The sequence below is a fragment of the Juglans microcarpa x Juglans regia genome, chromosome 6S, assembly GCF_004785595.1.
Source record: "Juglans microcarpa x Juglans regia isolate MS1-56 chromosome 6S, Jm3101_v1.0, whole genome shotgun sequence".
Classification (NCBI taxonomy): domain Eukaryota; kingdom Viridiplantae; phylum Streptophyta; class Magnoliopsida; order Fagales; family Juglandaceae; genus Juglans; species Juglans microcarpa x Juglans regia.
In genome coordinates, this window is record NC_054605.1 from 1518640 (window position 1) to 1533138 (window position 14499).

Consider the following 14499-nt stretch of genomic DNA (forward strand, 5'->3'; position numbering starts at 1 on the left):
TATCGAATGTTATAAATGCTCATGTTTACATGCTAGTATATGCTCTCTGCTTGCTGAGTTGTCGATAACTCACCCCGTTAATCTTCATAATATTTCAGATGACATCGATGGCTCAGCTGAAGATCAGTATTAGAATCTATGGAGAAGATTAGCATTGATTTTGTTGTTGGGTATCTCATAATATTAGTGTTGGTGTTGGAGGTTAATTATCTTTCTTAAGTTTGCTTCAATGGATTTAGACGGTTTATGGAAACTATGTTAATATTTTTATTATTTTTAGTTGTTATTTGAGACATGAAGAAGAGTTGATTTTATTTGGGTTATTGGATTGAATATTGGATAAATGAGTTTATTTGATTTATTTAATTGAAGTATTTACGTTCGATTTGAGGTTTGAAAAATAGATATATTCTTGAATTTGGAAGTACTCTAGCCTTGTTAGAGCTGATTATCAGGTTTTATGAGTTAACTCTCCGGACCCTCGGGGTCGGGGCGTTACATTAGTGATTTAGTATAGCTATATTAATATAAGTATAACTATAGTCTATATTAGACTATTAGTATTAGACTATTAGTTAAATAGTTATAGACTTATATATTAGTATAGTTAAATAATATATTAGACTATATAATAGTATTAATATTAGACTATTAGTATAGCTCTATATTAGTATTAGTTATATATTAGTATTAGTTTTAGTGATTTAGTATAACTCTATTAGTATAAGTATAACTATAGTCTATATTAGATTATAAGTATAACTATAGCTATAGTGAGTTTGTTAATTGTTATATTAGTATTTGTTAATTGTTATAGTGAGTTTAATTTATTATAACTACAATATTGATAGTATTATCGTGATAATATTAGTATAGTAATTTATTATAGTGATAGTATTAGTATAGTAATTTATTATAGTGATAGTATTAGTATAATAATTTAATTAATATTAATTAATTACTATATCATTATTTTATATGTGATTATTTAGTATAGTGATTATTTAGCTATATATAATATATCAGTATAATTAGTTATATATTAGTATAGCTATAAATAAAATGTTATTAATAATTTAAATATATATTTTATGTTTAAAGCATATGATAAATTAAATTTTCACATTTAAGGTTAAAATTTTATTTTATAAATTATAATAACATTATCTTATATATAATTATATTAATAATATATGATCAAACAAATTACAAATGTTCATATTTAAGATTAACATTTTATGTTATAATTTTTAAATTATAATATGAAATTATTTCATATATAATTATATATTATATATAAAACTTATATATAAGAAATATTTTGTGTAATATTAATTTTGTATAAAACTTATATATATATAATTTTTATTTTTTTATTTTTTATTTTTCAACCGGGCCGGTCCAGTCCGGTCCAGTCTTGGAAACCATGGAACCGGAACTGGACTGGGTCTGGCCGGTTTTATGATTACAAGAACCGGTCCTGGACCGGACTGGTTCAAAACCGGTCCAACCGGTCTGGTCCGGACCGGTCCGGTTTTTCGATCTAAACTTACACCCCTAATGGAGACTACATCTTCTTATTACAGACTAGGTTCATAAGGGAGTTTTAAAACAAAAAATTCTTAAAGCATCTCTCTAATGTGCTTTATGGTATACAAAACCATTTCCAGGAAAGCCACTATCAACTCCAACTTGCAGCTAGGGTCTGGATCATTTTCAATCATCATTAGCCAAGTTTAGGGTTCATCACCATCTTTTACTTCTAGTCCTGTTTCAACTCCTACCATTCGTAGTTTGGACTATCGGAGTGAGATTTCTTGAAATTTCAATAAGTTAACAACCAACATACACATAGATAATATAAACACGACAGATAATAAACATGCAATGCATGCATGATATGCAGAAACTGTATTTGTCTCCCATCTAGATTCCTCACCATTTTTCAGGAAACTATGATGCACATTTTCTTACAAAGAACATTTCTTTCTTCATCATTTCTCAAAAATTAACATTTATTTCATTAAAGCCATCATTAACATATGGTAAAATCATGGCTCCCCATGTGCACTGTGAGTACCTACCAGTGACTGTAGCACAACTTTAGTTGAGAGTACATCATCAAAGTTGCATAGATATAACTTTCAATGCATTGATCATAAACATTTCATAACTTATGCATCCACCAGCTTTAGATTCCATACTTGACTTTGCCTAGAATACTTTAAAGAGGAACCAGTTGAAGCTTATTGATTATTCTTCTTCAACTTAGGGTTTACTACTTCATTTTTAATCACTCTAGAATGGATAGAGTTCCACTAGAATATTCTCTCATCCTAGCATTAGGTCGTCATAAAATATTTTGTATTCTATGCTCATGACAAAAACATATCTTATGTGTCATTCCTTTTCATAACATGTGATATGCCTCATGCAAACTTGATATATTTTCATGTATCAATGCTCAGTAATAAATGTTCATGCTTAGGAAAACAAAAAACAAATAACCAACACGTCATCATGTAATGTAAGTGACCGAATGCTTATTATGTATCATGACATTTCATGATAAAAAAACATAACATTTTTAATATGAATGCGGTGTTGATACAAAGCCATATAGACATTATCCAAGAGTAAGATAGAGACTAACTTACAAACTCTTTGAGTTCTAAGGGTGGTGTAGTTGAAATAAGAGATATGCTTAAAGTTATAATTTACAAAATTATTACACAAAAGATATTTCAAATTTGCCCACACTTTGCCAAAAATTGCACTTCTAGCCCTAAACTCTTATTATTAGCATTCAGGCCCCAACGTTCATCAAATTACACCAACTTCATGTATTTCAAATCCTAACTCAATTCATGACTTTAACATCACATGAATAAAGTATTAACCATGAGAAAACTTATCAACCCAAGGAATGTATATCATCAAATTTCTTGTATGTGTGATTTAAGCCTATGGCTGAGACTTACTACTTAAACCATTACTAAAACAGAACTTATTATCATGCTACTACCTTAAATTCATGTCAATAACAACATCTTATCACCATATCATCAAACTAATAAAATCACAAAGATAGCTTTGCGTGGCCGAGACTTATCGTGATGCATATGGCTTCTACTTTGCATATGAACACTAAGAACCTTAAAGAGTCATATATTCATTTTTCTAACATGCTAGGAACATGCCTCTAGATAATACTAAACATGTTTTGAGGAACTTAATCAAGATCTCACAAGATAAGCTTTAATCATGTAGAACCGGAAACATGCTTGATGATCAATCCAAGATATCAACTCCTAATTATCAACATAAGACCTTAGCTAAGTTTATCGCTTCATATCAAAGCATGTCATGAACATAATTTAAGATTAACACAAGCCTATTCAACCAAACATCAAATCTACACCAAGTTTGCTTCCCAACGACTTGTCATTACCATACTCAAACCAAAACTCAATTTCATAGAATGAATCAAAGCTTAACATGTTAATCCATCTTCCAATAAAGATTCATGGTAGAATCACTTACCAATCCAAAGCTTGTGGGCCACTCAACACCATCTCTCTTCCAAGGGTTCTCAGTTTCACTCTTCCTTTAGTGCTATGGAGGTTTTCTCTTACAATGCTCAAGTATTATTGAAAGTAACATAGAGGGAGACGAGGGATTAAGGGTGCTATTTATAGTACTCATGTGAAGAAGAAAATCATGTAAGAGATCAACTATCACACAATTTAGCTGAAGTTGAGAGGAAAAGTTCTTCTTAATGTAATTGGCTATAGTGCTATGATGGTGCTTCATTTTGTCTTCTCATGTGCAGCCAGGTGAACCTCTTTGTCTCCTTATGGATGAAGACTAACTAAGTGTGTGGGGGTGTAGGTGCTTCAGATTTTTCAGAAATGATTAAGTTCTAATGGAATCGGCTATATTTGCAAGATTTCTTCTCAAACCGTCACCGTCACCGTCACCTTTACCACTTGGTTTTTAACCATTTCAGCTCTATGGGTCCAAGTAAGGTGCAAAGGTATTATTTTCTTTTGAATGAGAGGGATAAAGAGGAAGGACACTTGGCCTAAATTTGTGAAAGAAATGGAAGAAGGTTAGAGGCATGCATCAGTCGAGAAGGCCATTTGGTTTTTCCCATCTTCCTTAATCACTTCTTTCAATCTTTGGGGCCAAGCAAAATGTGTGTGGGTCAAGTAAGGATCTAAGCATCTAAGAACTCTAATTTGTGCTTTAGGTCAAAGCTTGGGTCATGTGAATAGGGCTGGTTTTGTTGCTAATAGTTGGAAGATCATGATGATGCTCAGCTAGCCTTATTTGATTCTCTAGGTGCACTATTCAGCCTTTGAATGCATAAGAAGTGCAGCTCTTCTCCCTACATTAGGTCTGAGGTTCCATATTTGATTCTTGAGAGAGAGATCTATTTTATGCAGAAAATAATGTTAGTTTGACTAGGGAAAATCTAATGGTACACAATGGAAGGAATCCAATTGACCTTGGTGACTTGTTGGTGAAGTTGCACGGCTATAGCATGTCCCATATGTTCATGACATGTAGAGGCATCGCTACCTAGCCTAGGTCTCCAAATATTGGTTCTAGTTTAAGGACAGATAAGCTTGGTTTCAGAAGAATTTCAACAGAAGTGAGGTTTGAAGTCATTCGGTCCAGACATGGCATCTAAGCTATGGTACCTTTTTTTGTCCTATAGTGCCAAACCTTATTCAGAAACTATACTCTTGAATCATGATGGAAGGTGAAGCTTGGCAGCCAAGAAGTTTTGGGGCGCCACTTGGTTTGGTCAAGGCAAATTTTAGATTACCAGTTGGCTCAATATCAAAGGCAAGAGTGATGAGCAAGGCTTCTAAGCTTGGTCTCCAAGTTGGGTTGTGCTTAGGCCCCAAGTTTTTGTTAGGCTAGACTTAGTTTTGGGTCTTGGGTTGGGCCTTCCTATTCGGCCTTAGGTCCAACTTGGTCTCAACTTTGGGCCTTACATTGGGCTTTATGTGGGGCTTTACCTTGGGCCCATCTTTGGTCTCTTTCTTCAAAAGTTTGATCCAAAGTTTAACTAAAGCTTGAGTTCTCTTCATATCCATCTAAGATCCATAACATGCTATAGATCTATCTCCAAGCCCATTGATCCAAGAATCTCCAAAAATCCTAACTAGAGTAATAGAAGTCATTTGGCTACATCATAACCCTAAATAGCCAGAAAGTTCAATTCACCTAAAAGACCATATGTTCACTTAGCTTAATTCTTAAGTCATCATTGCCAAAATCTCAATGTCCTCCTGATCCCTTTGTATGGTTGGTAGGTGTTACACTTAGTACAGATTATGAGATCCTATACTTTCCAAAATTTCCACAATCTCATTCAATAATGTTGAATTTGCTTCCATAAAATGAAGGGCTAAAACGAAGCAATTCTCAAGGGTGAGAAACTTTTCGCGAAAAGGCACCCATAGGGGCTCAGGATTTCCCTCCAAAATTTCCTCGATACCCCTCACAAGCAGTATAATAATATCCATGCAACATTTTATCAACTGGAAACGGTCGTCTATAGTAAACTCAGTGCAAATCGATTTTGGCCACATTAACTTTAGCCTAGTCCAGTTTGGTTTCATCGATCCCTATCATGGCTTCTACTATTCCAAGGAGAATGGTAGTTGGGACTACAAAGTGAGATTTATAAAATATCAACAAGTGAAACTCCTAATCTACCAACAGTATGAATAGGCATGCATGACAGTAAATGACATGTATGCTTCATGATATGGACTTGAATACGCATGACATGACTTAAAAATAACATGGCAAGAACTTGACTTGAAAATAACATAATTTGACATGAACATGAGTCCTTGTTAACTTATACGTGTTTGATTAAAAGGTGAATTGTAGATACTTCACGACTTTGTAGATACTTCACGACTCCCCTAGGGTAGTGTGCTCCTGCTTGAGAAGATTTAGTGTAAAAGGAAAGCATTTTGGTACAAAAGAAGAGACTATGGATCCAGACTGATAAGCAGCAGCGAGATCTGAAGAGAGCCGATGAGATTTGGGTGAGGAGCTTTGTCCCGTGGGCAGCAAAGAGATTTCTCTTGCTCATAGGCGAGAAGGCCCAAGCTTGACCAAAAGGCGACCAGAATTGGCGACAAGAATTAGGTGATAAGCGAGATATTTTACCTTCTGGGCGAGAAGACTTGGTACAAGGCTCCTGGCGATTAGATTGGGCGAGTAGTCTAAATGATCAACCTAAACGACATCGTGGGCAACAACTAACAAAGAGGAGCAGTTTTACCGCTCAATAGGTTGGCGAGAGGGTTCTATCATCACGATCGAGAGTGTTTACCGCAATCAATCTGTTGACTGCCAAATCCTCTTGAACTCCGTAAATTAAGCCGCATATCACTAAATCTTCCATTTTAGATAATTCTATTATTCTTGGGATAATTTCTTTTATGTTAACTTTTATCTTTAGAAACTATTTTTCAGATCTTTAGGCTAGATTGTAGCTCGATTTATATTGTTTGTGGATTTGAATTTTGACATATATTTAATCCTGTCTTGTGGGATGAATAGAGAGTTAGAGTTTTCAGGGTTCTTAGTTTTTTTTTTTTTTTAGAGAGTCTAAGTTTTAGATTTCAATAATTCAGAGTTTATCATTTGAATTTCTTTCATGGAGACGAATCTGGGGAGCAAAGGCGAGAGCCGCATGCTTTATCAACTAACTCCAATGAAAAACACTAGTTTTATTGTTTTTGTTTTCAGTTTTATTATAAACTAATTCTATTTTCTAGAGTTTTGATGTACTCTAGCATTGAACACACAATGTATATTCTAAGTTATTTTATTTTAATATTTCCATGATTGAGCGTTTATTCCTTGTTCTTAATGCTTGCAATTTTCTAGCTAATTATTGTTCGATTTATTGAATCATAGTAACACCGAGAGATGATTTGTGATTAAAGCTCTAGGAGTAAGCGATTAGTGTGATTTTTAAGAAAAATCCAAAGAAATTAATGAGTCTCCAATTAGTTAAAATTCACATAGAGATATGGAGTTATTAGTTGGAGATATTTTTTGTCTTTTTCGAGAAAAAATATTGAATAGTTAGGGGATTTTTATCATCTTGTGATAATTAGAATTCTATGACAAGGAAAAATAAATTGTGTGAAATTTGTTAGGTGAAATCAAACGCTCTAGATCTATTCTTATTATCTTTAAAAATCTTAATTTTAATGTTTTTGTCTTCAGTTTAATTTAGATAATTCATTCTTCAAATTTCAATTTTTCTAAATAGTAATTAATTTAGTCAATTTCAATACTCAATAGCATAATTATTCTATATGGGTTCAATATCCATTTTCTTTAAAACATTTTATTACTTGTTACAATTCCGTGCACTTGCAAATTTATTTTTAACACAACAAATGGGACTATTTGGAGAATTGGCAATGGTAAAACATCAAGGATATGGATAGACAAGTGGATCCCTCAGGTAACATCATTCAAGCCTCTAAGTGCAGTTAGAATACTAGATGCAAATGCTAAATTAGCTACCAAATTGATGCAGGCACAAAGCAATGGAACCTTAGACTGCTTAAGGAGGTTTTCTCGTTTGTTGAAGCAGAGACTATTTATAGCATTTCCATAAGCCATTGCAATAGGCCTAGTCAGCTAATATGGAAGTGCACTGCAAATAGAGTTTTTTTAATATGAGGTCCATACCATCTTCAAGGAGAATTACAAGGCAGGTCACAAGGTCAACCATACAGTAGCAATACTAAGAGTAAACTAGGATTTGGAAGCTAGCAATCCCAAATGTATAAAAAGGTTTTCTTATGGAGAGCTTGTCTGACTAAACTTTCCACTGAGTTAAGCTAGCTCAAGAAGAAAGTAGTAGACGATCCAAATTGTTCTTCCTGCTTACAAGAACCAAAACCAATTGAAAATAATTTAAGGGAATGTATTGCAACAAGAGATGTTTGGAGGCAATATTTGAAAATGATTCAGAAGAGCAGAGTTATAAATCAAAGTTTTAAGGACACTATGGAAGCAATGGTAGAGAAGCTTGACAAGGAGGAATTGGAAAAAATGGCAATAGTGTTATGGATTGGAGGAGGAATGATTATCTTTAAGGGTGTTTTACTCACTTTAATGCTCTAATGAAGCAATCAACCCAACTACTACAAGATGTAAAAGAAATGGCCTCCAATGTTACAAACCAGGCTGAAAACTCTGCTAATCAAAATGGTGAATGGGAGCCTCCCAAACTGGGAAAGAAATTCTGCTACTTTGCTATTGGAGATAAATCAACTTTTTCGGAATTTTTTCGAAGAGCTTTTTGCTACAAGAGTTCATTGCAACAGAAATTCAAGCAGCTCTTTTCCAAGTGAATCCTTTAAGCTATCCTGGCTCTGATAGTTTTCCAGTAGCTTTCTTCCAAAACCATTGGAACACAGTGGGTCAAGATATCTGTGCAACAATACTAAAAGCCTTGAATTCTAATATTTGATAGATGACATAAATGAGACTTATGTAGCTCTGATTCCAAACATCAAAACTCCTACAAAAATCTTTCAGTTCAGGCCTATAGGCCTCTACAAGGTGATAAACAAGATAATACCAAAAGCTTTGGCATATCGCTTGAAGTCCATCCTACCAATGGTAGAGAAGCTTGATAAGGAGGAACTGGAAAAATGGCAGTAGTGTTATGGAAGATCTAGGAGAGGAGGAAAGATTATGTTTTTTGTTTTTACTCACTTTAGTACTCTGATGAAGTAATCAACCCCGCTACTACAAGATATAAAAGTGTGACGATCCAAGATTTTTGCCAAAATCTTCACTTATTGTTTAATTACTTTTATTTAGTTATTTGTCGAATTGATCTTCAACTCGTACTTTGACTAGCTAAAATGTGTTGGACTCATGAGGGATTTCACTTGGGCCTATCAGCTAAGGTGTCAAAGCCCAAGGGAGGCCCAATTTGGCCAAGTAGTAATCGACCACTACGGGGCAATTAGGGGATAAAATCCTAACTAGGGTTTTGGGTTGAAGAATGGTGCCCCATGGGAAAGAGACCTTTTACTTTCCCCTAGAACTTCATCATTTGAAATATAGGGAAAGCGCACTCTTGGTTAGCACGAGGTTGCCACTTGGAAGCCATGCAAGAGAGCTTCTAGAAGAAGCGAGGAAATAAGGAAGGATGAAGGGTTCAACACCCTAGGGCACATGCTTCACCTACCCACATGCCACATGTCTCACATGCACATATCACCCATTGATACATTGAACCTGAATGTAAACATTGATGAGAGAAGTGAGGGGACATAGGAGTTTCGATAACCCCAATAGACTACACACGTCACCCACAAGATTTTGGTGAGTTCCAAAGAGTTGTCCACGCCAACCATGATAAGGCCACCTACTTTTTACACTTGTCACACATAGAGGAGGTGTGGGAGTTTCTAGAAGAAACCAATCATGGGTAATAGGAAGGGATGCCTAGAATCAAAACAACACCTAGTCCCTAGATTCCTAGGCCAATGCCCCTACCACACACAATCACCCTTTTTCCTTTGCTACTTGTCATGCATTGAGAGTTTCTAGAAAGAGAAGCATGGGGAAAAAGAAGGGGCACATAGGGAAGGTACATGCTCACACTCACAAGGTTCTAGAAGGATCTTTGTGAAAGGAAGAGCAAGAGGTGGGCAGCTAGGGTTAAGACCCACTTACGCACCACTTGCCACATCGCAAGCATGTACATGTCTACAAGGCTCAAGGCTAGGTTTAGGATTTATCAAATGACGATTATGCTTTGGAGATTCATTGAACCTGGACCACAAGGATAGCATGCCCAAGGAGCCTTCTAGGGTTTTAGATTTTTGACAAGATACCACACCACATGTCATTCATGTAGAGGATCTTTTGAACTTCCCAAGGAGAGGCAATCATGAGGAAGAAAGGGAAGGGTTTTGGCCAGGGCTAGAAAGAGGGTGACACTTGGCAACCATTCAGACAAACCTTTGAGATTCTCTATGTCCTAGGGAAGAGGGACTAGCATGGAACTCGGGGAACTATATAAGGAAACCAAAGGGTTGGGGAACTATATAAGGAAACCAAAGGGCTGGCACCCAAGGGACACGAAGGGGGGGACACTACCATTTTCATTTCTTAGTTTTCATCTCTCTCTCTCTCTTTCTCTCTCTCTCTTGCACGACTATCCAAAGAGGAGGTCAACTCCATCTTTTTCTCACCTTTTCTCACCAACCAAACACCATGTATGCCTCACCCATCTTTGTCTAACCAACCACAAGAGTGGAAGGACATGGCCGAGAATCTATCCAAGGGAGAGGAGCTCGCATTGTGAGAATTGCTTGAACTCTTACTTCCACCATTCCACCGACACGGATAACACAAACGACCACTTGAAATGAAGGGTGATGGAAGACTCAAGTAAAAAAAGTTACCTGTGACTTGGAGAAGGCACAAAAGTCAATTCATGCTTTGGCATACACGAAGTGACATCTAGGAAACTAGGGTTCATCCTCAAGAGGAGAAATCGAACCATCCTATTAGGGTTTTGAGTTAGGCTTTCTTTTGATAAGAGTTTCAGTTAAGGGAAAGATGAGCACCATGCATGGCTTGCACCACACATGCACACACACCATGCACTCCACACAAACCGAACCGTAGTAAAAATGAAGGGACACTCGGTCTAAGGCAATCCCTCAATACCGAACACAAGGAAATCTATAAAACACGACGCACGCACACACTCTCAAGTTATATATGGTCCATAGCCTAATGATGTCTAATATAGATTTTCAGCTTGCTTATTGATTCGCCCTTCAAACTTTTGTAAGTAGACTCTTAACCTACTCTCAGATAATGTTCATATATATTGTGTAAACTTTGCGTCTATATGTTATTGTGTGATCTTATATTTTTTTATCGGAATCTCTTGCCTTATTATGCTTCGTAATCTAATTCACATGATGGTTGCCATGTTTATATGCTCTTAATGATTTGATCATGCTTAGATATTGTGATTGAGAAATCGTATCTTGTGTATCATGCTTTGTAATCAGTTATACACAATGATTGTCATGATTATATGCTCTTATTGAATCGGTCATGCATAGCCATTGGACTTAAGACACTATTTCTTGCCTTGGTATGTACCGAATGATATTGCCTATGTTTTTCTATCAAGTAAACCACATGTTCTAATAATTTCAAGCCGTAACGTGAAATGTTTTATGTGTCCCATGATATCGTAACATGTTTACATAGTCCATGGAATCTACATGTTCATATGGTCCATGAAAAGAAAAGGAGTTACAAGTTCATGTCGCATGCATTTCAGATTGTGTTATGTTTTTCAAAGGTAAAGGTTGTTTTGTTTTATCACTACCCCAAATGCTAGGACGGGCAAATGTCCTGGTGGAACTCTTCTGTCCACTCTGGAGTGCATAAATTGAAGTGGTAGCCCTTGGGTCAACGAAGCACAACTGGCAAACCTCGTATGGATCCTTTCGAAAGGGTTCCAGAGCGGGATAGTAACTAAAGCTAGTGGGTGCTACATGTGTTAAATGCGGTGAAAGCAAAAATGGTGAACTATCGCATAAGAAAAGGACTCTGGCGTAGTCACCCCAGTCAAGTGGGTCGATTAGGTGATGTGGTGACTAGCGGGGATGCCACGATGTGTAGGGGAGCTGTGAGGTGTCTAATTATATGTTACAAGTAGTAAAAAGGCAACAAGAGAAGATTGTAAAATGAATTGTTCAGTGTGAAAATGAAAAATATGTTTTACCGAAATGTCAAAAGATTTCTAACAAGTCAAATTGCATAAGTTAAGTTTTTGAGTCAAGTACATGTCCATACATTCATCTCATAATTTGACCTATATGCTAATATTATTTGTTTATATGTTGCTTGTTTACTTATTGAGATTTTTTTGAAATCTCAATGTGGTAGTTTCCACTATCATTCCAATCCCGTAATGGTAGAAGCTGTGAAAGGTACTCAAGACCTTGAGCCAGAATAATGAGTTGAATGACTTAGTAGAGGATGAGTTCACCGTTGAAGCCCGCTGTTATTATATTGATATTTGTTTGAAAACCACTACTCAGTACCTCAAGGACATCCAAGAAGCCCTAAATAAGGATCGCGATGAGCCAGGGCCATCCGAGCCAAAGGAAGCCCTCTCTTTAAGTGATCAAATGAACTTTGTGACTGGTTACCTAAAGCAAACCAGGAGGTACATCGTAGAAGCCAAAAGGGTTGCTTTAAGTTTGGGACTCCAGCAGCCCGAACCCCCATAGAGGGAAGGAATCTTTTTGTGCATCTCCAATGAGAGAGCTCTTGGAATACTACAATTCTTGATGTGAACAGTTATATAAGGATTTTGGTTTTGTTTTGGAAATCCCTAAATGTTTTTAGGAGACAACAAAACTTATGTTTATTTTGCGATTTTACATTTTTATATGGTACCATGACTTAGTGTTGCTACGATTACATTTTTTATTCTCTTACTTAGATTCAAGTTTTATTTCCGCAACGATTATTGTATACTGCTAGAAATATGCTAGGTTCATTGCATATTAACTAACATGTACGATGGTATGTAGCCTTGAGTTACATGTCTCAATACTTTAGTCACCGTCCAATCCCAAACGGGGGCTGGGGGCCGTCACAAAAAGAAATGGCCTCCAATGTTACAAACAAAGCTAAAAACTCTACTAATCATAATGATAGATGGAAGCTTTCCAAACGGGGAAGGAAATTCTGCTACTTCATTATTGGAGTTAAGTCAACTTTTCCAAAATTTATTCCAAGAGCTTTTTCCTACAAGAGTTCATTGCCATAGAAGTCCAAGCAGCTCTTTTCCAGATGAATCCCTTAAGCTATCATGGCCCTGATGGTTTTCTAGCAGCTTTCTTCCATAACCATTGGAACACGATGGGTCAAGATATCTGTGCAGCAGTACTAGAAGCCTTAAATTCTAATATTTGGACAGATGACATAAATGAGACATATATAGCTCTGATTCCAAAGATCAAAACTCCTACAAAAGTCTATGAGTTCAGGCCTATAGGCCTCTACAATATGATAAATAAGATAATAGCAAAAGTTCTGGCCAATAGATTAAAGCCCATCTTGCCAATGGTAGAGAAGCTTCAGAAGGAGAAATTGGAAAAATGTTCCAATGTCAGTAGTGTTATAAAGATCTGGAAGAGGATGAATGATTATGTCTTTAAGGGTGTTTTCACTCACTTTAATACTTTGATGAAGCAATCAACCCAGCTACTACAAGATATAAAAGAAATGGCCTTCACTGTATAAACAAGGCTGAAAACTCTACTAATCAGAATGGTGGATGGGAGCGTCCCAAATGGGAAAGGAAATTCCGCTACTTCAATATTGGAGATAAGTCAACTTTTCAAGAATTTTTTCCAATATCCTTTTGCTACAAGAGTTCATTGCCACAGAAGTTCAAGCAGCTCTTTTCGATATGAATCCTTTAAGTTATCATGGTCGGATGGTTTTCCAGCAACTTTCGTACAAAACATTAAAACATAGTGGAAACATAGAAGTTTCAACTTTTATTAGTTGCCTTTGACTTCGAAGGAATGCTAGATAGAAAATTATTAGAGATAAATTGAGTTGACAATTATGAAATATTTATCGTGATTTAGATGTCATAATGAAAAGTTTATTTTTACCCTATTTTCATGCAATTTTCTATTTAAAACTTAATTCATTCTTATTAATAAAAATGTAGTCATCGGGATTTTCTATCTTGTATTCTCATATCTTTTTTGAGTCCTGCTAGGGTACCACCCAGCTTTGACCTCTAGGCATGCCCCTTAGAATAAAGTTCACATTTTATTTTATTTGTTTACATTTTTACGTCTTTAAATATTTTTAAAAAATAAAATAATATACAAATACACTAATAATCACTTATTTAACCATTAAGTAAAAAGAAAAATTAAAGGGGGCAAATTGAGAGGGTATAGTCTCATTTTTCATCTTGTTTTTTTTTTCTCTTTAATTTCTCTCTTACAGTTCAATTAATAAGCCTACCCCCACTACTAAAGGCTAATTAATTACGTTATAGTAATGTTCTAAATAATTGGTCTCACCAAATCATTCCTTTGACTGCTTCTATCATCTTTTGTTTTTAAATAATTTTGAACATATGTATATAATGTGAATGATTAATATATAAAAATATTATATTATTCCTTGATGTCCAGGCGTTAAAGACACAAATACAAGTGGCCAGCGGCCACTATTGAACAACTTGTAATAAAACATAGAACGCCTTTTTTGTGCGTTGATTTGACAAAAAACCAAAAACATTAGACGCCCGCAGTCAGAGTTTGAAAGTCTGGTTCGAATTGATACCAGATGATATGTTTCATTGAGTATAGATAATGTTTACAAGATTGGAATGAATTCAAATACATAACAAAC